Raw genomic sequence first — 27,825 nt, forward strand, 5'->3', positions numbered from 1 at the left:
CCTGAGGCCCCAAGAGATGTCCCCTAGTAGGGCAGGACCGTCCACTGACATCCAAAGCGTGGCCTGTGTGGCGGGGAAAGAGGAAGTGAACACTGGCTGACTAGGTCCTGAGAAAGTGCAGGCGGGGGTGACTGGACTAGCACAAGCTCATGGCTTAACCCACAGGAGAAGACAGGGCCTGGGCAAGAAATGTAGGGTGGGAAAATATCCCAGCCAGGGGTCAACTGGGACTGTCATTGGAAATCTGAGTGACTCTACATCTCTGCATTCCAATTCTGGGAAGGGATAAGGTACCTAACTCTGTCCTCTACAAGGAGAGTCCTGAATCCCAAGCCTTGTATTCAGCTCTAGGTGAGGGTGGATATGAAGGGCAGAGTGGGCAGGAGCTAGAATTAGGGCACTGTGAGGTACAGCCGAAGGACTGTCAAGGCCAAGACAAAAAGAGCCTCGGCCCTTTGCCCCACTAACCCTACCCAGCTCAGAGCAGTGTGAACCAACCCCAGAACAGCCACTCAACCCCTCTCCATCAGTGGCTTGAAGTCAGGCTGGATGGCCTCCTATACCCTGGCTCAGGCCCATGTCTGTGAGATGATGGGGGGCAGGGAGAGCCCTTGTCCTCCCTCCTGTACACCCTGCCCTCCCCCAATACACATAGCCTCACATAGGTCTTCCCACAGGGCAAAGCTGCTCCCAGCACACCTCCCATCTCCTATCCTGCTGTCACACAGGTTTGGGGAGGCACTCACTCCCGCAACTCTGGACAGTTGAGAGCCTGCTGCCTCCAGTGATGGGAGGTTGATGACACCATCGGGAGTCAAATGCACCAGAGCAGGGAAAGCCTGTCCCCAGCTGTCCTGTGGAGCCTGTGCCAGCCTCTTGAGGGGACAGAAGGAAGTGGGCCTCCAAGTTCTGTGACACACTGAGAAGCACCCCATCAATCAGGTCCATCAAGGCCACAGCCATGCCATGGCCACCATCGTTGGGGGTCTCCCCGGAAGAAACTAATAAGCATGCACTGCAAAAAAAGGAACCAGGCTGAGGTAGTCCAGGATACAATTTATTGTGTTGGTGGTCCCTGGAGGCTCCCCCGACTACCCTCCTTTCCTTTTGCCCTCTTCCAACCTTACCTTTCCTCCAGTCTCCCACTCTTCTTCCTCATGTATTCAAAGCTGCAGAGAACTAAAAAAAAAAGGCAAAAAAAAAGGCATGTTGTTAAATGCAAAGGAGCAGATGGGTTGGCACGTGGGAAGAGAACTGCTTCTTTGTCTCGCCTACAGAGTGGGGGTGACTTCCTTGTATGCTTCTGCCTGGTGTGTGGGTACAATCTGCTGAACCCTAGGCATATGACATGCTCCCCCCAACCCCAAACAGCCCTGGAGTGCCCTATTTAGGCCATCCATCACCCATGGACAGAAGGCTCTTGGCTTAGCTGCCAGACCTGGCTCTTCTGGGCCTGCATAATACAGAAGGGTGAGCTTGGGAAGGACTCCCGGGCCTATACAAACAGCTTAGGAAGAACATCTATCATTTGGAAAATAAGACTGTCATTGACCTGCGAGAAGGGGCCTCTTGTTTCAGAAGGCTGCAATGGTGTGTGCAATGGGGCCACAGTTTAAGTTTAATGTCAATGGTCACGTCTCACTTATCTCTGAAGACACCCAGGGCATATGGATCTTCAATAAGTACTGACTTGGAGCAGCTGAATAAGCAGATGAATTGCCATGATAACACCAACGTTTGTAGCTATTTCCTCTGAATCTCCTTACAACTTTCTCCTCCACCTCCTCCTCAGGCATCCTCTTATAAACATCACTCCACAGGATTCCATTCTAGGCCCTTTTCTCCTCTTTTGAAACACACTCCCTGAACCACCTCATCCATTTCTCGGGCTTCCATCTACACGCTGAGGCTGTGTGCCAGTGATTCACACGGCTCTTTCACCTCCTGACCCCCATATCCAACTGGTGACTGGACACCTTTTGAACAGCATCCTCAAAATCAAACTTATCTCAAAAGCTGTTTCTCCTCCAGAACTTCTGGAGAAAGTACTCAGGTACTCAAGCCACACAACTGGGACTCACCCTTGTCTCTTTCCCTGTCCCCTCTTCCCAGCCACCAGAATCTTCTCAATTAAATGCCCTAAATATTTCTAAATTCTGTCTGCTTCCCTTTATCCCCATGGGCACCACTCAGTTTCAGAACATGTTGACCTCTCTCCTAAACACTAAAACTGCCCCCTCACAGTCTCCCTGCCTCTGATCTTGCCCTTCTTTCGTCCATTCTCCGTGGTGCAAAGTGATTTCTAAAAACATAAACCCACCACTACAGTTTCTCTTCGGGAAAATTCCAGCCCCCTCAACCTGGCTCACAAAGGCTTTTAAGTGTATTCCTCTCTCCAGCCTCACTTCTGCCACCTAACTTCTCAGTCTGCACTGGACCTCACCAAACCCCCGGCAGGGCTTGCTTGCCCCTCCGTGTGGTGCACTCTTCCCACTCCTCATCTTGCCTTGCTAATGCCTGGTTACCTGATAGGCTTCAACCTAGACATCACAAATTTCTTCAGGAAGCTTCCCTTCCACTGGGCTCCTGTCACAGAAGCATGCATTTCCCCTAGTACAGTACTAGGGGAATCACACTCCATTGCAATTGCTCATTTACTTTGTACCCTCCAACATATACATACATAAGTATTTTCTGACTAGTCTACTAGGTAACAGGTACCACCCAAGTCTGCGAAAGATGACTGGTGCCTTGCTTGTAGAGCTCGGTCCAAGTATTTTGCTTTGTTTTTAAACAGCTTTATTGAGATTTAGTCCACGTACCATGCAATTCACCCATTTAAAATGTACAATGCAGTAGTGGCTTTTAGTGTATTTACAGAGTTGTACAATCATCACAATCAATTTTAGAGATTTCATCAACCCCCAAAGAAACTCAGCACTCCTTAGGTATCATCTCTGGGACCTCTACATCGCCTTCCCTTTCCCAGCCCCCAGCCCCCGAGACAACCACTAATCTACTGTAACCACAGATCCTATAGATTTGCCTATTCTGGACATTACTTTTTTTTTTTTTTTTTTTGGCCGCACCATGCAGCATGTGGGTCTTAGTTCCCCAACCAGGGATCAAACCTGCACCCCCCTGCAGTGGAAGTGTAGACTCTTAACCACTGGACCACCAGGAAAGTCCCTGGATGTTTCTTACAAATGAAATCAGGTTAGGTCTTCCCAACTTACCCAATTGTAACATTCACCTGAGAACTGCCATGGAGATTCAAATTCAGAGGCCAGGTAATCTGTATTTTAAACACATGCTCCAGGCAGTTCTCTATTTAATCAGGCTGCATCTGCCTTTACTGTCCCCACCAAAAGTGGGTCAAGAAATAGCTTTTGATGAATACCACTAAAACTTAACACGATCTGAAAACATTTTGAACATGAAAGGACAGTGTATGTTTAATGCAGAAAAAGCCTGGATACTCAAAATACCCCCCCGAGTCCCCCATGAAACATAGCTCTTCAGAACGCACTTTTACTGGGACTTCCCTGGTAGCGCAGTGGTTAAGAATCCGCCTGCCAGTGCTAGGGGACAGGGTTCAAGCCCTTGTCCAGGAAGATCCCACATGCCGTGGAGCAACTAAGCCCGTGCGCCGTAACTACTGAGCCTGTGCTCTAGAGTCCGCGTGACACAACCACTGAAGCCCGCGCGCCTAGAGCCCGTGTTCCACAGTAAGAGAAGCCACCGCGATGAGAAGCTCTCACACCGCAACAGAGAGTACCCCCCCTCTCTGCAACTAGAGAAAGCCTGTGCGCAGCAATGAAGTCCCAATGCAGCCAAAATATAAATTAATTAATTTTTTAAAAAAATGCACTTTTACCACGGGGATCTCAAATAAGGAATGGAATGGAAGCCTGAGCAGGGGACAATATAGGGAGGGAGAACTGAGATCAGACCAGTGGAGGCAGCAAGCAAGTTGCATCCACAGGGGCCAGAGGGGGCAGTTAGAAAGGGGCTTGTGGAGTGGCTGAGGAGTTTGGGATTTACCCCCAGAATACTGGGAAGTCATCCATGGGCTTGAAGCAGGGGAATTTTGTGATCACATCTGTGCTTTGGAAAGGTCGCTTTGGCAGTTGTGTGGAGGGAGGAAGCAGGGAGCAGTGAGGATTCTGCTGCTGTGGTCAGAGTGACAGTGCCTGAGCCAGGTTGGAGGCAGTGGAGATAGAGAGGTTAGAGTGAAGAGATGTTCTGATGGTAGAATGGACAGGATTTGGAGATTGATGGGATGTGGGAGATGAGAAAATGAAGCTCAGGTTTCTGGCCTGTGTGGTGGATGGGTTGTGGCATCTTTCACTGAAAAGGGGGAGCCCTAGAGAAGCAAATTGGGAGGAGAGTGACAAGGCTCATAGGGGTGGCCTGGGAACCATCCAGGAGGAAGTGTCCAGAAAGAAGCTAGATACGTAGATATGGGCAAGAAAAGAAGGGTGTAGGCTAGAGGCAGAACTTTGAGAGTCCTCCTTGCTTTACTGATATCCAGCGACCAATCTGTTCCTCCCACACATGCAGCTCATGCCTTTTACTTGCCTCTCCATCCTTGACTTTTACCTTCTAATGCTCATGAGGTTTAGTGTCTCCAGACTAATATGAGACAAAACATAAGGCCCTTGAGGACTAGGGACATCATCTCTCTCCAGTATTACCCTAGCCTTGAGCATAGACCTGGGCATCGAGCAGTTATTCAGGTTACAGATTAATAAGTTATGATTCCAAATACCTCTGCTATCTGCTTTCCAAGTGTCTGGAATTTCCCCCATTAAAGCCCTTCCTGGGGCTTCCCAGGCAGTCCAATGGTTAAGACTCCGAGCTTCCAATTCAGGGGGTGCAGGTTCAATCCCCTCTCAGAGAATTAAGATCCTAGCTGCGTGGTGCGCACCCCCCAAATAAATAAATAATAAAATAAAATTATGTTTTAAAAAAAGCTCTTCTTTGGGTTAAGGCAATAGGGTCTAACTTGCATTAGAGGGCAGACACCTTTTTACCCTTAAACAAATCACATAAAATTTGGAGAAGGGGGAGAAAATGAGGGAGCAGAGAGGCCCAGAGCCTGCCTGATAGACCTCTCTTCCTCTTCCCCCTCCCAAGCAGCCCCTGAGCTAAAGCATCATGTCCAGAGGATCCCTATAAAAATGGAAAATTTACCTAACAGTGAGGAGCCCTGAGCAGCCAGTGAAAGAACGGGAAGAGAGAAGGTGGGGCTGGAAGATCTGAGTACTCATTCTGGTTTTGCCAAGTTACTGGACGACTCTGAGCAAGTCACTTCATTTCTAGAGCTTAGGACAAAACTGTGGCTGGCTCTTCAAAAAGAACTGTGAACATCAGTTGACAGGGCAGGCATGAAGGTGTTTTGCAAAGTGAAAAGTGTACAGACTAGATGGAATATTTAAGGGTGATGAATGCATACCTGAAAAATGCAGGTAAGAGCACAGAGAACAAAAGTGACCTACTTCTCAAATGTGAGATGTAGGCCCAAGCAAAGTCCTTCTTTAGACTTTAGAGAGCAGTAGTTTGAGCTGAGAGGTAAAAAATAAACAGGGTTTTTACAGGGGTCTGAACAAAGCAGACATCAATAAGGAAAAAAATTCCTGTGGTCTGGGTAGGAGATGATGTAGAAGGGCAGTTCTTTAAAATTTAGGAGAAAGTGGTTGGCCTTGGCAGCTGACATTGAAAGCTTTCCAAATATCTTATAAGGTTTAGTATCATTACACCCTAGTTAAAAGTATGGGATGACTTGCTGTCCCCCCAACACTCTTCTACCCTTTTATGTCCTTGATTATGGCTCTTCACCTTACACACCTTTGCCTTGTTAATGCCTTCTGATCCTTTAACACCCAGTTGAAATGAGATACTCCTGGGGAATGATTTGCTCCTTTTTCTATGAGTTCATTTCTTCTCATTATAACAATTAATGTGTTAAATGTTTTTTGGTTTTGTTTTCTAAATTTTGAGTTTAAGGGCAGGAAACACATCTTGGGTCATCTTTGTATCCCCAGTGCCTAGAAACGGAGCTGAACATAGCTGGTAGTCAATAAATCTTTGCTGAATTGGAATATATCTCACACATGTCCTCAACAGACACAGAGAAATGGGAGTGTTCAGGTGTAACTAGGTCTTACCCCCAAAGTGGGCAGGAAGAGTCTTACCCATTGTTACTTAGAAAATCAGCACATCTCTCCTCCATTTGTTGATTCTCTTGCTTAATGAGTTCCAAAAAACACATAAATGATCAAGATTTTTGCAAGCTTTACCTGGGGGCAATAGTGGGAGCTAAGGAAGATGTTGGAAATAGCATTGTTCTCCTGAGAATTACAGCACAAAGTACACTTTTCTTAGAAAGAACGGCTTCCAGGCCAAGGAACGCTTAGTAAGTAATTCTATTAATTAATCTAGAAAGACTATGTCCATCAGAAGGCAGATTTCGGAGTGAGGGTAGGTTACTAAGAAGCATAAAAATAAAAGAAATAATAATGATAGTTTACATTTATTGTATGATTACTGGTGCCTAGAACTATGCCTAAAGTTTTACTTGCATTTTCTCATTCAGTCCTTAGTAAAGTACAATTATCATCCTATCTTATGGAGAAGAAACCTGCAGTTGAGTTGTTACTAATTCACGCAAGATCACACAGCTAATAAGGAGCCAAGACAAGATTCAAATGCCAGACAATCTGACTCCAGCATCAGAGAGGATGATATTAAGCATTTAAGTTATATAAATTACATCTCAACCAAACTAACTGCTTACCAAGGCTTTCTAGTAATATGGCTTCCCAGGAGGCTCTCCCATAGGGAGAGAATATGCCTTTTGCCAGCATGTGAGCACCAGTCCACTTCCCAGTGAGTCACTTGGCTTATCCATCAAGCTCCTGTGCACCTGATGAGTCCCTAAGGAAGGAATCCACTCTCGAGGCTGAGAGCCAGATCCTAGAATGTGGTGACTTCACCAATGCCATGTGGTAAGCTGACAGCCTTCTGTTGATAATGCCCTGAACTCCTGTGGACTACAAACCTGAGATAGTCCATGGGAGGAACACTTCCTTAAATCACTTGGTGCTTTTAAGTCACAACAGTTCTCGTTGGTGACGCAGTCTGGGATGGTACTGCAGGGAACAAACCTGTCATTATTTTTATCATCCCAACTGTTCCACAGGCTCTCATCATATTACTTTTCCTTCTCACCTTGTTTCTGTCCAGTATGAAACAGCCTATCCTGTTGGTTTGGCTTTACGTTCCTTGGTCTTTGGGGCCAATTTCATGAAGTAGGACACACATCACCATTTCCTGCAAGAAAAAAACATTTCCTTTTGTTCCTTCTTAGTGATCCTCAGCATTTTCTCAGCCATGTAAGAGCAGCATGTGGGAATCTTTGTCTTCAGAGAGCAGGCTCCAAGGCCACTTGGACCCCATTCCTGGCTTCTGATGCCTCAGAGGTCATATAGTTGTAATTATAGTTGATATAATATAAATATAGTAGTTGTCTTAGTCCATTCAGGCTGCTATAACAAAATACCACTGACTGGGTGGCTTATAAACAACAGATGTTTACTGTTCACAGTTCTGGAGGCTGGAAAATCTGAGGTCAAGGCACCAAAATGGTCATTTTCTGGTGAAGGCCCTTTTCCTGGTTCATAGCTGTGCCTTCTTGCCATGTCCTCACATGGTGGAAAGGGCTAGGAGCTCTATGAAACTTCTTTTATAAGGCACTAGCCCCATTTATGAGGGTTCTGCCCTCAGGACTTAAGCACCTCCCAAAGGCCTCACTTACTAATACCATCACATCTAGCATTAGGATTTCAACATATGAATTTTGGGGAGGACACATATTCAGACCATAGCAGTTGTAAATATAATTGTAAATACATTTGAGGGTTTTTGCCATCTAAATACATTGCCTTGGACTTCCTTGGTGGTCCAGTGGGTAAGACTCTGCGCTCCCAATGCACGGGGCCCGGATTCCATCCCTGGTTGGGGAACTAGATCCTGTATGCATGCCACAACTAAGAGTCCGCATGCCGCAACTAAGACTGGGTGCAGCCAAACTAAACAAATCAATAAATAAATACATTGCCTTATATTTATCCACATGAATGCTTTAGAGGTGTGGAGAAAAGGGAACCCTCTTGCACTGTTGATGGGAATTTAAGCTGATACAGCCACTATGGAGAACAGTATGGAGTTCCCTTAAAGAACTAAAAATAGAACTACCATATGACCCAGAAATCCCACTACTGGGCATATACCCAGAGAAAACCGTTAATTCAAAAGGACACATGCGCCCCAGTGTTCATTGCAGCACTATTTACAATAGCCAGGTCATGGAAGCAACCTAAATGCCCATCGACAGATGAATGGATAAAGAAGATGTGGTACATAGCTACAATGGAATATTAGCCATAAAAAGGAACGAAATTGGGTCGTTTGTAGAGATGTGGATGGATCTAGAGACTGTCATACAGAGTGAAGTAAGTCAGAAAGAGAAAAACAAATATCGTATATTAACGCATACATGTGGAACCTAGAAAATGGTACAGATGAACCGGTTTGATGAGCAGAAATTGAGACACAGAAGTAGAGAAAAAACATATGGACACCAAGGGGAGAAAGCAGGTGTGGGGGGGAGGTTGTGGGGTGATGAATTGGGAGATTGGAATTGACATGTATACACTGATGTGGATAAAATGGATGACTAAAAAGAAAAAAAAATAACAAAAAAAGAAGACATTCTTTTTTTAAAAATAAATTTATTTATTTTTATTTTTGGCTGCGTTGGGCCTTTGTTGCTGCATGCGGGCTTCCTCTAGTTGCAGCGAGCGGAGGCTACTCTTCATTGCGGTGCATGGGCTTCTCATTGCGGTGGCTTCTCTGTTGCGGAGCACGGGGTCTAGGTGTGCCGGCTTCAGTAGTTGTGGCTCGCGGGCTCTAGAGCACAGGCTCAGTAGTTGTGGCACACGGGCTTAGTTGCTCCGCGGCATGTAGGATCTTCCCGGACCAAGGCTTAAACCCATGTCCCTGCATTGGCAGGCAGATTCTTAACCACTGCGCCACCAGGGAAATCCTAGAAGACACTCTTGATGCTTAAAGATAAGATGGTTTTGAGGCAAGGTCTTAGAGAAAGTGAATTAGTCAGATTATTAAAGGTACCAGAAAGAAAAGAAGCTAAGCATTAAAGTGTAAGTCGGCTTTGTTCCCAGTACATATTTCCTAAGTATACCAGGAGCTGTTTGGAGAGGAGAGCTGAAAAAAATGCAAAATGCAAATATTCCAGAGGTGTCTGGTAATTTTTCTCTAAGTTTGCCTTTTCGTTATGCTTGAGTCCTCAGGTGTACATAAGAGACTACTGGAATAATTTGGTTTCTAGAAAAAGGGGTCACATGTAAATTTTCCAGATACTTCACACATTTCTAGAATAGTAAATAATCACAAAAGGCAAGTACCTATTACTAGAAATCAGAAAACTTGGGTGTTGGTGCTGAGAAACCAAATTATCCCTTTTCTTCATGTCTGTACCCAAGCAGCTGAATGTTACTTGGAGAAAAACCGCACACTGGGCCAACTGGTTTAACTTTAAACTCATGATCACAACTTCAAATGAGTACCCGATACCACCAAGGCAGTCCCACTAGGAAAACTGCAAGCTTGCTTTCTCTCTCCCCTGCATTTGCACCCATCTTCACCCTTGTTACCCTAATTTCCACAGTGGAAGCATCCTGTTCCTATCCAGGGTCAATCCTCCCAGTTTCCTTATATCCTCCCATGAATTTCACCCTGATTTAAGTCAAGCAAGGGAATTCCCTGGCAGTCCAGTGGTTAACCGCTTTCACTCCTGTGGGCCTGGGTTTGATCCCTGGTCAGGGAACTAAGATCCGGCAAGCCCTGTGGCGCAGAAAAAAAAAAAAAAAAAAAAGTCAAGCAAGGCTTCGCTTTCCTTTATCACTCCCAATGACAAATAAACATGCTCTAGAACCCTTTCATCTTTTAGAACATGCTCTAGAATTCTTTCATCCTCCCTTAACCCCATATCCTTCCACATTTATCCCTGAATTTCTTTGCTCCCTTCGCAGCTAAGCTTCTCTCATGTTGCCTATGTGTGCTGTCTCTATTTCCTCACTTTCCTGTTCACTCTTCAACCCATTCTAGTCAGGTCCACACCTCTGATTTCCCAACATGAATCAAGCCAAAGTCACCAATGATAATCTCGTCTTCCAAGATGACCAATTCAATATAGCCATGTTTCTGGCCCAAGTTTACCTCTCAGCAGCACTAAACACAGTTGACCATTCCCCTCCTACCTGAATCCTTCTCTGCCCTTAGATTCCAAATTCAACACTCTGTGGATTTCCTTCTGTCTTCCTGGCTGTTCCTTCTCAGTCTCCTTCTCCATTACCCTATCTCTAAATGCTGGAATGCCTAGGATTTGGCCTTGGAACTTCTCTTCACTCTTTCCTCCAAGTCAGAGGTCTTATAAACTGACAGCCCCCACGTGCGGCTTAATCAGCTCATGCAGTTTAAAAACATCTGATTTAGTTGCCAACACCTGGAGATTTTACACACACACACACACACACACACAGATTTCCTTTAAAAAGAAAAAAAATATCTGTCAACATTGGGCTAACATTCTCATAATGGAACAATCAGCTCAATGGAGCAGAAGCTGCCCACTTGACGCTGGGTCCGTTTGTTTTCCGTGATCTAAGGTAAGGGAGTTGAGAATACACTCCTGAGTCAGAATCCCATAAGTATCAAAGACTCTCCTCCCTGAGCCACCAGAACATCTTCCAGTCAGCCTTCAGGGAATTTTACTGCTGGTTGGGTAGAGTCCGCAGGTGCATCTCGGGGAGGGGGAGGGGCGACCACACTGTGAGGGGCTGAAGGACCCCGCCCACAGAGAGCTCAACACCTCTCGGGCAAAAACAAGAAACGTACGTTTTAAAATACACAATTACGCCGCTCCAAATACAGAAAGTCCTTTTGGCAAAAGACTGCTATGATCGTGTAAAAGCATCAAGGCTGTCCTTCTTCTGGCCTCTCCGGGATGAGATGGCCTGGGTACACCAGAAAGCCCTCGCCCTCTTCTCTCACAGCCGGTATTAGGAGGCCCTCTTGTAGGGCGGAGAGATCCCCCAAAACCGCTGGGCAAGGACAGCCCTACTCGTCGTGGCTCGCAGGCGCTGGATTGTTTCTGAGGAGCCGGTAGTGAGAAGGAATCCGTCCGGCCTTACCCGGTGGCGGGCTGCGGTGCTGCGCTCGGAGGGTGGGTCCGGCCCTGCTAGGGCGGAGACTGGGGCGGAGCCCCGCCCCCGCCCAAGAACCGCCTCAGCCCCACCGCCTAGCCCCGCGCGCGCTTCCTCCAAACACCCTCCCCCCACGCCCTCCCTTACTGATTCAGAGCTGGTGACTGCAGCTAAGGAACCAGGTCAACCGGGCCGGGACCCTGGACCGCCCAGAAGCAACTGCCTCCGCCCAGGAAGCCCCACCCAGCGGGAGCCCGGACGTCGGTCTCCCTAAGAACCCACGCGCGACCGCTCGAGGGCGCGTGCGGCGTGACGCGACCCGCAGCGCGTCCCGTGACGCCATCGCGCCCGCTTTTGAAAGTTGGCGCCCGGGGCCGCCTCCCATGCTGCCCTGCGCCAACCCCTCCCCTCACCTTTCCTCCCCCGCCCTCCACTCGTCGCCCGACCGGCCCCCCCCCACCCGTCCCTTCCCTTATCAGCACCCGCGGCCCCGGCAGCGCCGACGCAGGCGCACTGCACCGCGCCGCCGCCATTTTGTGTCCGAGTCTGTGGAGCGATTAAACCGTGCGCGGAGCTGCTTCTTTGGCGGCAGCGGCGTCGGCGGTAGCCGGTGCGGGTGCGCGGAGCTGGCTGGAGACGCCGGGTGGCCGGAGCGGTGGAGCGGCGGCGGAGCGAGCGCTGCGGGGGGTGTGGCGCGGAGGTAAGGGGGCCCCGGGTGGAGGAGGTTTCGCGGGCCGCCTCTAGGTGTCACGATGGGGCCGCTCCGGTCGGCGCTGGCTGTAGCCCGGCGCCAGCGCCGCCGCCGGGGGGTGTTTGTCTCCCTCTACCGTCCCTGCTGCGGCGCGGCCGCCGCCATTGCCCGTCGCCGCCGCGGCCCGGCCGCCCTCCCCCCCACGTCCGCCCGTTCGCTCGCTCGCTAGGCCTCCCTCCCACGGCGCGCTAGGCCTCCGGCGGTGGCACCGACAGAGGCCCGCGCGCTGGCGACTCCATTTTCCTTCCTTTGTTTCTGCCCTCGAGGCCGGCTCTTGGCCCGACCGATCACCCGGCCGCGGCCCGCCCTCTGCCCTCCGCCCCTCCCGCCATGGGTGGCCCCAGCCGAGAGCCGATCTCCGCTCCCCGGCTTCCGCGCCCGCCTCGTTCAAGTGTCGACACCCAGCCTCCGCGCGCGTAGCCGGGTCTCCATGCAGTATGGGTGTCGGGCCCTTGCCGACGCCTCTCGGGCTGCCCATCCTCCCTCCTGCCCAGTCCCGGAACCTACCCTGCGGCCTTAAGAGCGTCCCCCGCCGCCCGGCTGCTCCGCGGTCGCTCCCAGTCCGCGCGTCGCCGCCGCTGGTCTCCGTCTCCACCGAGTGGCGCAGGCGGCGCTGCTGCGGCTGCGAGTAGAGGGACCCCAGAGCTGCCGAGAGCTCCCTCTGCAAGGCTGGCTGAGCTGCTCGCGCCTCGACGCCGCCTGAGCGGGCGGGGGGACGCGCGCTCGCCGCCCCCGCCGGGCCTCGCTGCGCCCCCAAACTAGCGCCCGGGCTCCTCGCCCGACCTGACCGGTGCGGCCCCCCCACGGTGGGCGGAAAGGACACGAGTTCCACAAGTTTTTCTCGAACCAGGGTCGGATTCCCCTTGCAGTGATAGGAGCCTGACTTTGTGCGCTAAGAGATCTGAAAGGGATCAAAACTTAATTTCATTCTGATCTCAAATGACGTGACAAATTCCTGAATTCGGGATTATGGGCTGGCTAAATTGGTTCAGGCAACTCTTCAGTTTCCGTCTCGCTTTAAAACGTCCTGACGCTAACTTACTACAGTATTTAGTACCTGATGCTTTTAGGGCTAGGCGAAGGCAGTTTTGCCCCGGGATTGTGCAACCCGATCTAAAGCGCCAGTAGGGCAGAATGAATTTATTCCTGACTCCACTGGTAATTTGCCCATATGCTGAAATATGAGGGATGATGTTGTAATTGAATCCTGGGTCACTAGTTGCAGTTGGTTTATAAATATCTACGCGTAATGTAACTACTTTTTAGTAGCTGACTTCCTGTAGCCCTGAGTTCAGCAATAAGTAAACATTCGCATATGTAGCGTCTTCCTGCTTTCTTTGCGTTTGGATCAGATAGGAAAATTAAAATTCCAGGTCCCCTTTAGGTGGCAAAAGAAGTTAAACGGAAAGTATGTTAAATTTATTCTTTCCTTAAGTTCTCTTGCATCATTAAAAAGCTTCCTGTCGAATTGTCAGTTTTTTCTTTTCCCTCAAATATTCTAGTACCTTAATACAATATCGTGCAGCACTTGATATATCAACTGGGGTTGCTTTGGAGAGAGGAAAGTCTTGATTAAATAGCGGGGCGGGGAGGGGGAGTGGGGAGGCTATGTTAAGTTTATGAGGAAATTAAAACAGCCTGGTGCTAAGCAAAATTGACCGGTCTACTGTGTGTAATCTCAGTCTGTAGAATTCTGCAGCAAATGCCTCCATAGGGGAGTGTTTTCAACATTACTTTTTTGAGCCCTACAAAAATGTTCCTTCTCCCTCTCCTCCATAATAAAGTTGCCCTAAGCAACTAAATGCAGTAGTGTTGATTGAGTGTCAGGCTTGAGAATAGAACCACGCTTAATTGTCTAATATATTGGTCCGTTTGTGTCATTTTTGGCATTCTTGTAATTTTCAGTTTTACTTTCCTTTTGAAATTATGGATGGCAGGTGGCATGTTTTACTTATTAAAATAAGGTCCAACACGGGTTAAAATCCAGCGGGTCTGTAGTTGAGTCAGGAGGAAAGCTTGTTTTCCCGGTAGCACTGTGCTCCATAGACCATGTTTTGCTTCTTGATTTCAGTTGTGCCATGTACAGCCATCAGCTTCTTGGTCTTACACATCGTTTATGTCTTAAAAAAAAAAAAAACTCTGTTTTTGTATGTATGTATGTGTATGTGTATGGCTGTGTTGGGTCTTCCGTGCCGTGCGTGGGCTTTCTCTAGTTGTCGCGACCCGGGGCTACTCTTCGTTGCCGTGCGCAGGCTTCTCATTGTGGTGGCTTCTCTTGTTGTGGAGCACAGGTTCTAGGTGTGTGGGCTCAGTAGTTGTGACACATGGGCTTAGTTGCTCCACGGCATGTGGGATCTTTCTGGACCAGAGTTCGAACCCGTGTTCCCTGCATTGGCAGGTGGACTCCTAACCACCGCGCCACCAGCTAAGTCCCGTTTATGTCATTTTAATGGTATAGATATCGTCCACAGAGTTGCTGTCCTTTAAGATTTCCTGTATGCCAGGATTCATACTTTGTTTGTTTGTTTGTTTGTTTTGGCGGTGCCGTGCACCATGCGGGATCTTAGTTTCCTGACCAGAGATAGAACTCAGAGATCTAACCTGTGCCCCCTGCATTGGGAGTGCAGTCTTTTTGTGTGTGTGTGTGTGAGTCTTAACCACTGGACCACCAGGGAAGTACCCTTTGTTTTTATTGGAAAACTAAGTTTACAGAGAAAATAAATTGAGGACATAAGGTTACCCAAAGAAATTTAAATCACTAGTATGACGAAGATTACAACAGGAATGTTTACCTACCTAGGAAAATACTGCTTATTTAAGAGTAGCTGGTAAACATAGGAAAATACTGCTTATTTAAGAGTAGCTGTAAAAGTTATCTTTAGGGATACATTCAACCAACTTAAAATTTAGGAGCTGTAAAAGTTATCCTTAATATGCATTCAAATTCTAAGAGCTTTAGGATTTTGCTTTAAAGGACATAGAAAAAATGAGGGCACCCACCAAGGACTTCTCTGAGTGGCTTGGGGAGTTCCTTGGGAGTGGCAGAAGCCACCTGTGGCTGACTAGGGCCCTGCTGCAGAGCCATGCTGGCAGAATGTTCCTTTAGAGGCTGGTTTTTTGCTTCAGGGATGCTACTGGCATCAAATTCACTCTACATTAACTACTTCATAGGCTCTATTTCATTTTTTTTAAACCAGAAACCTAGTTGACCATCTGTCTAACTTATTTACCTACCTTGGTTTCAGACGACTAGAGGCTTTTTTGCCAAAAATTAGGTCCCTCTTCAAACAAGTAGGATTTGTCATAATTTAATGCTTTGAGAAAGAGTATACACGTTGAGAAGAACAATAATGGCAAGTAATGTATAACTTTGAAGACCATGGTTCACAATTAAATGTGTAGATTTGGCATACCATATTTGTTTTTTTAAACATCCCCAAACTTTCTCTAGTTGTTGTCTTCAGATCTTCTCTGGCAGTACCTTTGTGCATTTTCTCAGTGTTTAGTATTTGAATGCAAAGATGTGGCATTGCGTATAGACTGCTAACATATACCCCAAGAATAGTGATTTTTCCACACTTGATCTTATTTTTAGTCACCCATCAATTTTCAGGGGCATAAAATTTCATTCCTTTTGATGCACATTAGTGACAATATATGGACTCCAATACAAAAGTGTTTGGTGGACTAAATGCACTAATTCTTTTCTTATGTTGTTATAAATTGCCTTTTCAACAGAGAAGACTTTTCCTTAGCTTCATCTGGTAAGCTATTATATCAGTTTAGTTTTGTGGGCTTTAGTTGTGAGATGGGTTCCCTCTTAATTGTACCTCATGTGCCAAATTCTTTGGAAATGCTTAAATTTAGCTCTTTCATTTAATTTGGGAGTTTCTCCCGCCCCTCGCCCCCCGCCATGGAGTTAGGTACCACTCTACCATTGCCTGAAGCTTGACAGTCCATTTATTTGTATTTTAGGGAGAGAATTGTCAAGTAACAGTATGACCTAAAAGTATTTTGTTATTTGTCTAAAAAAAGATATTTCATTGCTGTGCTTCTAGGATTTTCAAAGGTCAGTAGTGAAAGCTCCCCCCATAGTTATTTTATTACATGAAAAATACAGTCTTTACTTGTGGTTTAAACTAACTTAATCAGTAAAACCACTGCTTGCTGAAGATAAGGAAATAAACTGTTAAAGGAGTATTACTGCATCTATAAGAATTAACTTTTTGGTAGTTTAACTGTGTTTACATTATTTGGTTGCAAGGTCACAATGGGGTGCTATTTTGATAATCAGAAATCTTTAGTTCTTTATATATTTAGCAAATGTTTAAAAAAATAATTGGTTTTATTATTGACTTGATAGACATTTACAGCATGTCAATTAGTAATGTGACATTTTAGCAAGTATATTGTTTCCTAGTTTTATTAGTCTTCCTCTTGCCCTCATTTTGCTTTTCATACTGTATCTGCATTTGTGTGTGTTTGGTATTCATAAAGTGATTTGTGCTTCTATTTTAGAATGATCACAGACCTGGGGCCAAAGAACAAGATGCAGTAGTGGACAGATTGCTGACCAGAGGCTTGAGAGCTGAGTTCTGTCTTCCCTGCTCAAACTGACTTTGCAGCCACGGAGAGGTAAATGCTGCTTCCATTTCTTGGTCTTAAAAATAGGAGTAATAAGACCTTCCTGGGGTTGGAGGATTTGCTGTACCATTCTTGGGTATAGGAGATACAGGATAGTGGGTAACTGAGGGCATATAAGCTTTATATTAGACAGTACTCCATTTGAAACTCTGCGTGCACTGTTGTATACTAGCTGGTGACACTGGGCAACTTACTTAACTTTTCTACCCCTACAGTCCTTATTTGTGAGAATAATACCAATTAAAGAGACTATTCTTAGAGTTGATGAGAATGTGTATAAAGCATCAAGTACCATTCTGAGTATGTACATAGAAAGACACAAGGATATGGTGGCTGCTTTTCTGTAGAAACCCAAAATACATTCCAAATATACATTCCAAAATGTATATTTTGACTCCTGGCAAATGACCTCAAAAGTCCAGGGCTTGTGGCAATTTGTAATTTTGATGAGGAACAGATGGAATCCTATTATTGGGGAAGCTGGTATCCTAGATAAAAATTGTCTCACTTGGGCTTCCCTGGTGGCGCAGTGGTTGAGAATCCGCCTGCCGATGCAGGGGACATGGGTTCGTGCCCCAGTCCAGGAAGATCCCACATGCCGCGGAGTGGCTGGGCCCGTGAGCCATGGCCGCTGAGCCTGCGCGTCCGGAGCCTGTGCTCCGCAACGGGAGAAGCCACAACAGTGAGAGGCCCGCGTACCACACACACACACAAACACACACACACACACACACACACACACACACACAAAAATTGTCTCACTTAATTTGAGTTAACCTAGCTGATAACCCATGTTTGCTTCATAGTGTTACAGTCATTATAAATAATTTTTTAAAAAACATTTGAAAGGTCACTTAAAATTTAGCCCACAATTTCTGCTGTGAAATATAATGAACAGTTTAGGGAACTTGGAACAGGCCTCTCATAAATGTCAGTCTACTAGGCTTTGGGATTTCATTAACAGTAAAGTAGGGTTCTAGGTGTGAAAATTATCTCTTCTCAGGCTACCAGGAAGAACATCTTTCTTATCCCCTAAAAAATGTGAAAATAGTTTAATTGCACTTGTGTAATGGCGAAAAGGAGTGTAAAAGTGAGGGTTACAAATGCTGAGATTAGATAAGCTTATGTGAATGAATCATCTAAATGACTATTAAGATTTTTCTTACAAGCTGTGCCTGGAGCAAATAGAGAGGAGGAAGGGAACAGGAGTGAAAGCTTCTCTTCTTCAACTCTCTGTTTTCCAAGTGGGCAGCTTGGTACCTCTATAGATATGAAGGACAAGATGTATGTGCTAGTATTCTGTCGCTCCAGAAATAACTTGTGCCCTGCAGGTTCTTTTAATGTTGACACACAGTACATACTAATGAGCTTCTGGAAAGAGAAACAATACTGATTTGAAAAGCTATTGAGAAAACTAGCCTTAAGAATTTGGGGAATGGGGTTGTAAGAACATTTTGGTCACTTTTAAGTGTTATGACTAGTTCCCTGGTTCTCAAACTGGGATATGAATACCCTTAGGGTACAAAGTGGTATGGTTCCGGGGTACTTGAAGCCACAAGATAAACATGACCCATCTTCTTGGAGCTTCAATTGTGCTCACTGAGGGGGCGGTGAGTTAAGTAATTTAACTGGTAAGTAATTACAAATTTTTTTACATTAAAGCAAATATATATTTTAGGAGAAGAATGTGAACTCTATGACTGTCTAAGATAACACAGGTCTTCAACAAAATAGGGCATGAGTGCTTGAGAGTGGGAAGCCCTATTTGTATAGGTACTACAGTGCAAACATTTGGGAAGCAGTACTTTTGAGCTATGTAACAGCTCTACCATCCAGCTCCTTACTTTGTCCCCTGTAGTATCTACTGTGGACTATAGAAGTTAAATTGTATTAAGTGGAGCTTGTTTGCTTGTATGCATGTTCCTACACATGGCCAACATGCACAGGAGCTCTGTGCAGATTGGTAGACAGTTCTAGATGGCTGGACCAAGTCATCAAGACCGTTCCAATGATATAAGAATTATAATTTAAAAGAAAAGCGGCAGTACTGAGCAAAATCAGGTCTAAAACTGTAAATTCTATAAAACAATTTTGAAAACAAATGTCACATTAACTCAAGCATAATTAACAATTTATACTGGTTTTTGTAACCTCCCCCCCCCCCGCCCCCATTCAGGTTAGTCCAAGTCATAATAAAATGGCTGAATCCTAAGCTATGGACCTTATGACTCCTAAAATAATTATTTGAAAGCATCTATTCTTATCTGTTTTGTATGTTTTGAAATTTCTAAGTATTGTTACTAGAGTATTGCTCTTAATGTAAATGGCACTTAAGAATTACATTTTCTGTATTGATAATGCCTGCTCTTTGAATACAGGTTTTATATTTGAACCTGACTGGTTCTAGATATACTGAAGTGTGACTTTCTCTGAAATGATGTAAATTGGATCAACTCAGATACTTAGATGTGCTCTAAATACCTGCAATATTTATTTATTGAGCACTTGTAATGTGCTCATTCCATCCTTTGAACACTTGCCTTTCTACTTTGTGCCAGGGAGTGCATTAGGTACCAGGGATTTCAAGATGAGTAAGAAAAGATTCCTTTTCCTGAGGGTCTTAAGTAGAGTATGGGGCAAGAGATCTATAAATAAGTGTTGTCAGTGCTCTGATAGAACTATGCTCAGGGTGCAGGGAGGATGGTCAGTTACAGAAGTTAGTGAAAGGTGTTGGGAAAGGCTTTCTGGAGGAGAGACCCTGATCTAGGTGTATCAGGAAATACAGAAGAAGCATAAAATTAGATTTTAATCTTACTAGGGCACCAAGGCTTAGCCAGCCTGCAGCTTAATAGCTCTGGCAGGTTCATTAAGGGTGACTTCCTTGTCCCTTCCTTCCCATTTGTAAAATGACATATCTACTCTATTGGAGGCTTATGACAGTTAAATGTAGTATCGTTAGGGCAAAATATACACAGTTGGTCCTTGAACAATGTGGGCTTGTACTGCTTGGGCAACTTATACACAGATTTTTTTTTTTCCCCATGGTAAATACTACAGTACTAGTAAATACCAAGGTGCTACAACCCACAGTTGGCTGAATCCACTAATGAGGGTATGGTGTATATGGAGGGCTGACTATAAATTAAACTTGGATTTTAAACTACATGGAAGTTCAGCTCTCCCCTAAACCCCATGTTCTTTGAGAGTCAGCTGTATGTTTGTAACTAACTATAATGTGCTACATAAGGGTAAAGTGATGATCTTTACACTTTAGCAGCAGTTGGTCATTGTATATATTTTGCATTAAATTGAATAGTGATGACCACCAGAGAGTACAAAAGTTAAGTGAACTTAAGTGGGACTTATCAGGAAATTAATCAGAAAATATATTGAGCAGTAGACAAACGGATAAGTAAACGGGATCAAATCCCATGTTGGGAGTGATGTTCGACAACCACTAAAAAAAAACTGATTGGGAAGACTATTAACCAGCAAAACGCTTATTAGAAGTTCTTTTTTTAACATAGTACATGGTGGGGGGAGGGGTAGGCAGGGAATTGGATGAAGGCAGTCAAAAGATACAAACATCTATTTATAAGATACATAAGTACTTACGTATAAGATACATAAGTACTTAGGGTGCTTATATGTGCAAGGTGATAAGTATAATTAACACTGTTGTATGTTATATACATGAAAGTTAAGAATAAATCCTAAGAGTCTCATCATGGAGAAAAATATTTTTTTCTGTTTCTTTAATTTTATATTTGCATGAAATGATGGATGTTCACTAAACTTACTGTGGTAAATATTTCTTGACGTATGTAAGTCAAATCATATGCTGTGCACCTTAAACTCATACAGTGCTATACATCAATTATATCTAAGTAAAACTGGAAGAAAAAAATTAAAATATGGTACAAAAAATTGTTATGGAAGAAAAGTAAAGAAAAACTCAAACAGTAATAACCTGGCATATAGCAAGAGCTTGTTTGAATGAATGGATGCCAAGGGAAAAAAAGACTAAATGGATAGGCATCAAAACACTAGTCAAAACAAAATAAACTAGTAGTGTGAGGGTGGTTAGGTTTGAGGTGACTTTTCTTGGTTTTCTGTAGTTTTATAACATAGTTATTTTATAGTGCAAATAGATTTTTTTTTTCAATTATCAAAATTTGGGAGCAACAATATTCAACAATAGAGGACTAATTAAATTACAATACACCTGTTTACAGACAGTCCTCTGTATATGCAGATTTAACCAACTGCGATGTGCCATTTTATATATAAGTGACTTGAGCATCCACAGACTTGGGTATCTGGCCAGGGCTGGGAGGTGTCCTGGAACCAATTCCCTGTGGATACCAAGGGACAACTGTAATAGAATGTGATGCAACCATTTTATTATGTCTAGAAATATATTGAAATGGAGAGGGATTTGAGACATGCTACATAAAGAAAGCAGATTATCAAGTAGTAAGCACAATATAATTTCGTGTGAGAGTAAATACGTGTATATGTGGGGAGGGGACTGTGGATATAAACCAGCATGTTTATGTAAAATGTATAAGGTCATATTCTTGCTTATCAGAGTTTTCTCCTATTATCTGTGTTGTATAATTTTTAAAGGGAAAAAGGAATACAGTACAATAGGAAATAGTACTGAAGCTTTCCAATAAGTATAAAGAAATAATGAAAGTATTTTTGCCTAGTAAAGCTAGGCTCAAGAGCTTTGCAGGAACAGTTGCAAAAGTGCAGGCAGGTGGAGGGCACTGGCAGCCGTGTATCTGCCCAAGTGTTAGAGGGAATTGAGGTTGCAGTGGCAATTCTTAAAACTTTCCTTACTTAAATTTGGTCTTAATCTTTTTTTTTTTTTTCTTTTTTTTTTTTTTTTTGGTCCCCATTTTGTTTTCAATCTTCAATTGTACTGTGAATCTTAAGCTAAAGTCCATGTTAAATCCTAAGAGCCTGGATGCTGTCACCCATATCTAACTCCCCAGCCTTATCTTGCACTGTGCTCCTCTCGTCTTTGTTCTACCTTACAATCCATAGTTCTGGGCATGTTCTTTTCCGCCCCAGAGCCTTTGTATATATCATTCTCACTGCCTAGAGAATTATTTCCTCCTTTTTAATCTAGTTGATATCTGAAGAAGGAGACAGACATTTGGGGGGGGGGGTCTTGGGTCAAACAGCTCAGCCTTCCCTGACTTCCTTAAAAATATAGTCTCTTGTAATTTTCCTTCCTAACACATATTATAATAGCAGTTTCACACTTGGATAATTATTTGGTTAATACCTCTCTCTGTCCATGGACTGTAATCTTATGAGTGTAGGGTTGTGTTAATTATTATTAGCACAATAACTTTTCTTTATGCCGTTCCCCGGCCTCTCACTGCTGTGGCCTCTCCCGCCGTGGAGCACAGGCTCTGGACGCGCACGGGCCCAGCCGCTCCGCGGCATGTGGTATCCTCCCGGACCGGGGCACGAACCCGTGTCCGCTGCATCGTCAGGCGGACTCTCAACCACTGCACCACCAGGGAAGCCCAGCACAATAACATTTTATTCTTTGTATTTTGTGCAGAGTTCGTCACCTCACTGAATATTTCTTGAATGAATGACTATGAATAAATGTATGAGGAAATTTATTTATTTAAAAAAAAAATTTTTTTTTTTTAGAGAGAGATAGGAGAGTGAGAGAGATTATGAGGAGAGCGAGAGAGATGAGGAGAGCGAGAGAGATTATGAGGAGAGAGAGAGATTATGAGGAGAGAGATTATGAGGAGAGAGAGAGATTGTGAGGAGAGAGAGAGAGACATTGTGAGGAGAGAGAGAGATTATGAGGAGAGAGAGAGTTTATGAGGAGAGAGATTTTGAGGAGAGAGAGAGATTATGAGGTTAGAGAGAGAGATTAGGAGAGAGAGAGAGATTGTGAGGAGAGTGAGAGAGATTATGAGGAGAGAGAGAGATTGTGAGGAGAGAGAGAGTGAGGAGAGAGAGATTATGAGGAGAGAGAGATTATGAGGAGAGAGAGTGAGAGGGATTATGAGGAGAGAGAGATTATGAGGAGAGAGGGGGGGTTATGAGGAGAGAGATTATGAGGAGAGAGAGGGATTATGAGGAGAGAGAGATTATGAGGAGAGAGAGATCATGAGGAGAGAGAGAGATTATGAGGAGAGAGAGAGAGAGATTGTGAGGGGAGAGAGAGATTGTGAGGAGAGAGATTATGAGGAGAGAGAGAGAGATTGTGAGGAGAGAGATTATGAGGAGAGATAGAGATTATGAGGAGAGAGTGAGATTGTGAGGAGAGTGATAGAGATTATGAGGAGAGAGAGAGAGATCGTGAGGAGAGAGAGAGATCATGAGGAGAGAGAGATTATGAGGAGAGAGAGAGGGATTATGAGGAGAGAGAGAGATTATGAGGAGAGAGAGAGATCATGAGGAGAGAGAGAGAGGAATTATGAGGAGAGAGATTATGAGGGGAGAGAGAGGGATGAGGAGAGAGAGAGGGATTATGAGGAGAGAGAGAGATTATGAGGAGAGAGAGAGATTATGAGGAGAGAGAGATTATGAGGAGAGAGAGATTATGAGGAGAGAGAGATTGTGAGGAGAGAGAGAGAGATTATGAGGAGAGAGAGATTGTGAGGAGAGTGAGAGAGATTGTGAGGAGAGAGAGAGATTATGAGGAGAGAGAGAGATCATGAGGAGAGAGAGAGAGGAATTATGAGGAGAGAGATTATGAGGAGAGAGAGAGATTTTGAGGAGAGAGAGAGAGATTGTGAGGAGAGTGAGAGAGATTATGAGGAGAGAGAGAGATTATGAGGAGAGAGAGAGATCATGAGGAGAGAGAGAGAGGAATTATGAGGAGAGAGATTATGAGGAGAGAGAGGGATTATGAGGAGAGAGAGATTGTGAGGAGAGAGAGATTGTGAGGAGAGAGAGATTATGAGGAGAGAGAGAGATTTTGAGGAGAGAGAGAGAGATTGTGAGGAGAGTGAGAGAGATTATGAGGAGAGAGAGAGATTATGAGGAGAGAGAGAGATCATGAGGAGAGAGAGAGAGGAATTATGAGGAGAGAGATTATGAGGAGAGAGAGAGATTTTGAGGAGAGAGAGAGAGATTGTGAGGAGAGTGAGAGAGATTATGAGGAGAGAGAGAGATTATGAGGAGAGAGAGAGATCATGAGGAGAGAGAGAGAGGAATTATGAGGAGAGAGATTATGAGGAGAGAGAGGGATTATGAGGAGAGAGAGATTGTGAGGAGAGAGAGAGATCGTGAGGAGAGAGAGAGATCGTGAGGAGAGAGAGAGAGATTATGAGGAAAGAGAGAGATTATGAGGAGAGAGAGAGATTATGAGGAGAGAGAGATTATGAGGAGAGAGAGATCATGAGGTGAGAGAGAGATTATGAGGAGAGAGAGATTATGAGGAGAGAGAGTGAGGTTGTGAGGAGAGTGAGAGAGATTGTGAGGAGAGAGAGAGATTATGAGGGGAGAGAGAGAGATCATGAGGAGAGAGAGAGAGGAATTATGAGGAGAGGGATTATGAGGAGAGAGAGAGGGATTATGAGGAGAGAGATTATGAGGAGAGAGATTGTGAGGAGAGAGAGATTGTGAGGAGAGAGAGATTATGAGGAGAGAGAGAGATTGTGAGGAGAGAGAGAGATTGTGAGGAGAGAGAGATTGTGAGGAGAGAGATTATGAGGTGAGAGAGATTATGAGGAGAGAGAGATTATGAGGAGAGAGATTATGAGGAGAGAGATTATGAGGAGAGAGAGATTATGAGGAGAGAGAGAGATTATGAGGAGAGAGAGTGAGATTGTGAGGAGAGTGATAGAGATTATGAGGAGATAGAGATCGTGAGGAGAGAGAGAGATCATGAGGAGAGAGAGAGAGGAATTATGAGGAGAGGGATTATGAGGAGAGAGAGAGGGATTATGAGGAGAGAGATTATGAGGAGAGAGATTGTGAGGAGAGAGAGATTGTGAGGAGAGAGAGATTATGAGGAGAGAGAGAGATTGTGAGGAGAGAGAGAGATTGTGAGGAGAGAGAGATTGTGAGGAGAGAGATTATGAGGTGAGAGAGATTATGAGGAGAGAGAGATTATGAGGAGAGAGATTATGAGGAGAGAGATTATGAGGAGAGAGAGAGATTATGAGGAGAGAGAGAGATTATGAGGAGAGAGAGTGAGATTGTGAGGAGAGTGATAGAGATTATGAGGAGATAGAGATCGTGAGGAGAGAGAGAGATCATGAGGAGAGAGAGGGATTATGAGGAGAGAGAGAGAGATTATGAGGAGAGAGATTATGAGGAGAGAGAGAGACTGTGAGGAGAGAGAGTTTGTGAGGAGAGAGAGAGATTGTGAGGAGAGAGAGAGAGATTGTGAGGAGAGAGAGAGATTATGAGGAGAGAGAGATTATGAGGAGAGAGTGAGAGGGATTATGAGGAGAGAGAGATTATGAGGAGGGGGGGTTATGAGGAGAGAGATTATGAGGAGAGAGAGGAATTATGAGGAGATTATGAGGAGAAAGATTATGAGGAGAGAGAGAGAGATTGTGAGGAGAGAGAGAGATTGTGAGGGGAGAGAGAGATTGTGAGGAGATAGAGATTATGAGGAGAGAGAGAGATTATGAGGAGAGAGTGAGATTGTGAGGAGAGTGAGAGAGATTATGAGGAGAGAGAGATTGTGAGGAGAGAGAGAGATTATGAGGGGAGAGAGATTATGAGGAGAGCAAGAGAGAATATGAGGAGAGAGAGATTATGAGGAGAAAGAGAGATTATGAGGAGAGAGAGATCATGAGGAGAGAGAGAGAGGAATTATGAGTAGAGAGATTATGAGGAGAGAGAGAGGGATTATGAGGAGAGAGAGATTATGAGGAGAGAGAGAGGGATTATGAGGAGAGAGATTATGAGGAGAGAGAGATTGTGAGGAGAGAGAGAGAGATTATGAGGAGAGAGAGATTATGAGGAGAGAGAGAGATCATGAGGAGAGAGAGAGATTATGAGGAGAGATAGAGGGATTATGAGGAGAGAGAGATTATGAGGAGAGAGAGAGGGATTATGAGGAGAGAGATTATGAGGAGAGAGAGATTATGAGGAGAGAGAGAGATTGTGAGGAGAGAGAGAGAGATTAGGAGAGAGAGATTATGAGGAAAGAGAGATTATGAGGAGAGAGAGATTATGAGGAGAGAGAGAGATTGTGAGGAGAGAGAGATTATGAGGAGAGAGAGAGATTGTGAGGAGAGAGAGATTATGAGGAGAGAGAGAGATTGTGAGGAGAGAGAGATTATGAGGAGAGAGAGATCATGAGGAGAGAGAGATTATGAGGAGAGAGAGAGAGATTATGAGGAGAGAGAGTGAGGTTGTGAGGAGAGTGAGAGAGATTGTGAGGAGAGAGAGATTATGAGGAGAGAGAGAGAGGAATTATGAGGAGAGGGATTATGAGGAGAGAGAGAGGGATTATGAGGAGAGAGATTATGAGGAGAGAGAGATTGTGAGGAGAGAGAGATTGTGAGGAGAGAGAGAGATTATGAGGAGAGAGAGAGATTGTGAGGAGAGAGAGAGAGATTGTGAGGAGAGAGATTATGAGGTGAGAGAGATTATGAGGAGAGAGAGATTATGAGGAGAGAGATTATGAGGAGAGAGAGAGATTATGAGGAGAGAGAGTGAGATTGTGAGGTGAGTGATAGAGATTATGAGGAGATAGAGAGAGATCGTGAGGAGAGAGAGAGATCATGAGGAGAGAGAGAGATTTTGAGAGAGAGAGAGGGATTATGAGGAGAGAGAGAGAGATTATGAGGAGAGAGAGGTTATGAGGAGAGACAGATTATGAGGAGAAAGAGAGAGATTATGAGGAGAGAGAGAGAGACTGAGGAGAGAGAGTTTGTGAGGAGAGAGAGAGATTGTGAGGAGAGAGAGAGAGATTATGAGGAGAGAGATATCATGAGGAGAGAGTGAGAGGGATTATGAGAAGAGAGAGATTATGAGGAGAGAGGGGGGGGTTATGAGGAGAGAGATTCTGAGGAGAGAGAGGGATTATGAGGAGAGAGAGATTATGAGGAGAGAGAGATCATGAGTAGAGAGAGAGATTATGAGGAGAGAGAGAGAGATTATGAGGAGAGAGAGTGAGGTTGTGAGGAGAGTGAGAGAGATTGTGAGGAGAGAGAGAGATTATGAGGAGAGAGAGAGAGGAATTATGAGGAGAGGGATTATGAGGAGAGAGAGAGGGATTATGAGGAGAGAGATTATGAGGAGAGAGAGATTGTGAGGAGAGAGAGATTGTGAGGAGAGAGAGAGATTATGAGGAGAGAGAGAGATTGTGAGGAGAGAGAGAGAGATTGTGAGGAGCGAGAGATTATGAGGAGAGAGAGAGATTGTGAGGAGAGAGATTATGAGGTGAGAGAGATTATGAGGAGAGAGAGATTATGAGGAGAGAGATTATGAGGAGAGATAGAGATTATGAGGAGAGAGAGTGAGATTGTGAGAAGAGTGATAGAGATTATGAGGAGATAGAGAGAGATCGTGAGGAGAGAGAGAGATCATGAGGAGAGAGAGAGATTTTGAGAGAGAGAGAGGGATTATGAGGAGAGAGAGAGAGATTATGAGGAGAGAGAGGTTATGAGGAGAGACAGATTATGAGGAGAAAGAGAGAGATTATGAGGAGAGAGAGAGAGACTGTGAGGAGAGAGAGTTTGTGAGGAGAGAGAGAGATTGTGAGGAGAGAGAGAGAGATTATGAGGAGAGAGAGATTATGAGGAGAGAGTGAGAGGGATTATGAGAAGAGAGAGATTATGAGGAGAGAGGGGGGGTTTATGAGGAGAGAGATTCTGAGGAGAGAGAGGGATTATGAGGAGAGAGAGATTATGAGGAGAGAGAGATCATGAGTAGAGAGAGAGATTATGAGGAGAGAGAGAGAGATTATGAGGAGAGAGAGTGAGGTTGTGAGGAGAGTGAGAGAGATTGTGAGGAGAGAGAGAGATTATGAGGAGAGAGAGAGAGGAATTATGAGGAGAGGGATTATGAGGAGAGAGAGAGGGATTATGAGGAGAGGGATTATGAGGAGAGAGAGATTGTGAGGAGAGAGAGATTGTGAGGAGAGAGAGAGATTATGAGGAGAGAGAGAGATTGTGAGGAGAGAGAGAGAGATTG

The 27,825-nt window shown here is 44.9% G+C and overlaps 1 protein-coding gene and 2 long non-coding RNA genes across 9 annotated transcripts in view; 1 reads left to right on the plus strand and 2 right to left on the minus strand.

Annotated features, from left to right (window-relative positions):
* Nucleotides 1–1,036: 1,036 nt before the first annotated feature.
* LOC136792993 (uncharacterized) lies at nucleotides 1,037–12,711 on the minus strand. Its single transcript, XR_010837657.1, has 3 exons — nucleotides 12,547–12,711; nucleotides 7,234–7,335; nucleotides 1,037–1,169 (listed from the first exon to the last, which is right to left on the minus strand). It is a non-coding gene; the product is annotated as an uncharacterized lncRNA (long non-coding RNA).
* Nucleotides 8,776–11,699, minus strand: LOC136792992 (uncharacterized). The gene is made up of 2 exons (XR_010837656.1): nucleotides 10,981–11,699; nucleotides 8,776–9,927 (listed from the first exon to the last, which is right to left on the minus strand). It is a non-coding gene; the product is annotated as an uncharacterized lncRNA (long non-coding RNA).
* Nucleotides 11,597–27,825, plus strand: part of CTCF (CCCTC-binding factor) — a 63,782-nt gene continuing 47,553 nt past the window's right edge. For 2 of the 7 annotated variants that reach the window (XM_059044842.2, XM_067018390.1), the window contains exons 1-3: nucleotides 11,789–11,988; nucleotides 16,558–16,674; nucleotides 18,202–18,314. The gene's annotated coding sequence lies outside the window, so the exon portion shown is untranslated. Of the gene's footprint in view, nucleotides 11,989–16,557; nucleotides 16,675–18,201; nucleotides 18,315–27,825 lie in introns of all 7 variants that reach the window. The other 5 variants (XM_067018389.1, XM_059044841.2, XM_067018391.1 and 2 more) reach the window with 4 other exon arrangements.

The sequence above is a fragment of the Kogia breviceps genome, chromosome 18 (assembly GCF_026419965.1).
Source record: "Kogia breviceps isolate mKogBre1 chromosome 18, mKogBre1 haplotype 1, whole genome shotgun sequence".
In the NCBI taxonomy this organism is placed as follows: domain Eukaryota; kingdom Metazoa; phylum Chordata; class Mammalia; order Artiodactyla; family Physeteridae; genus Kogia; species Kogia breviceps.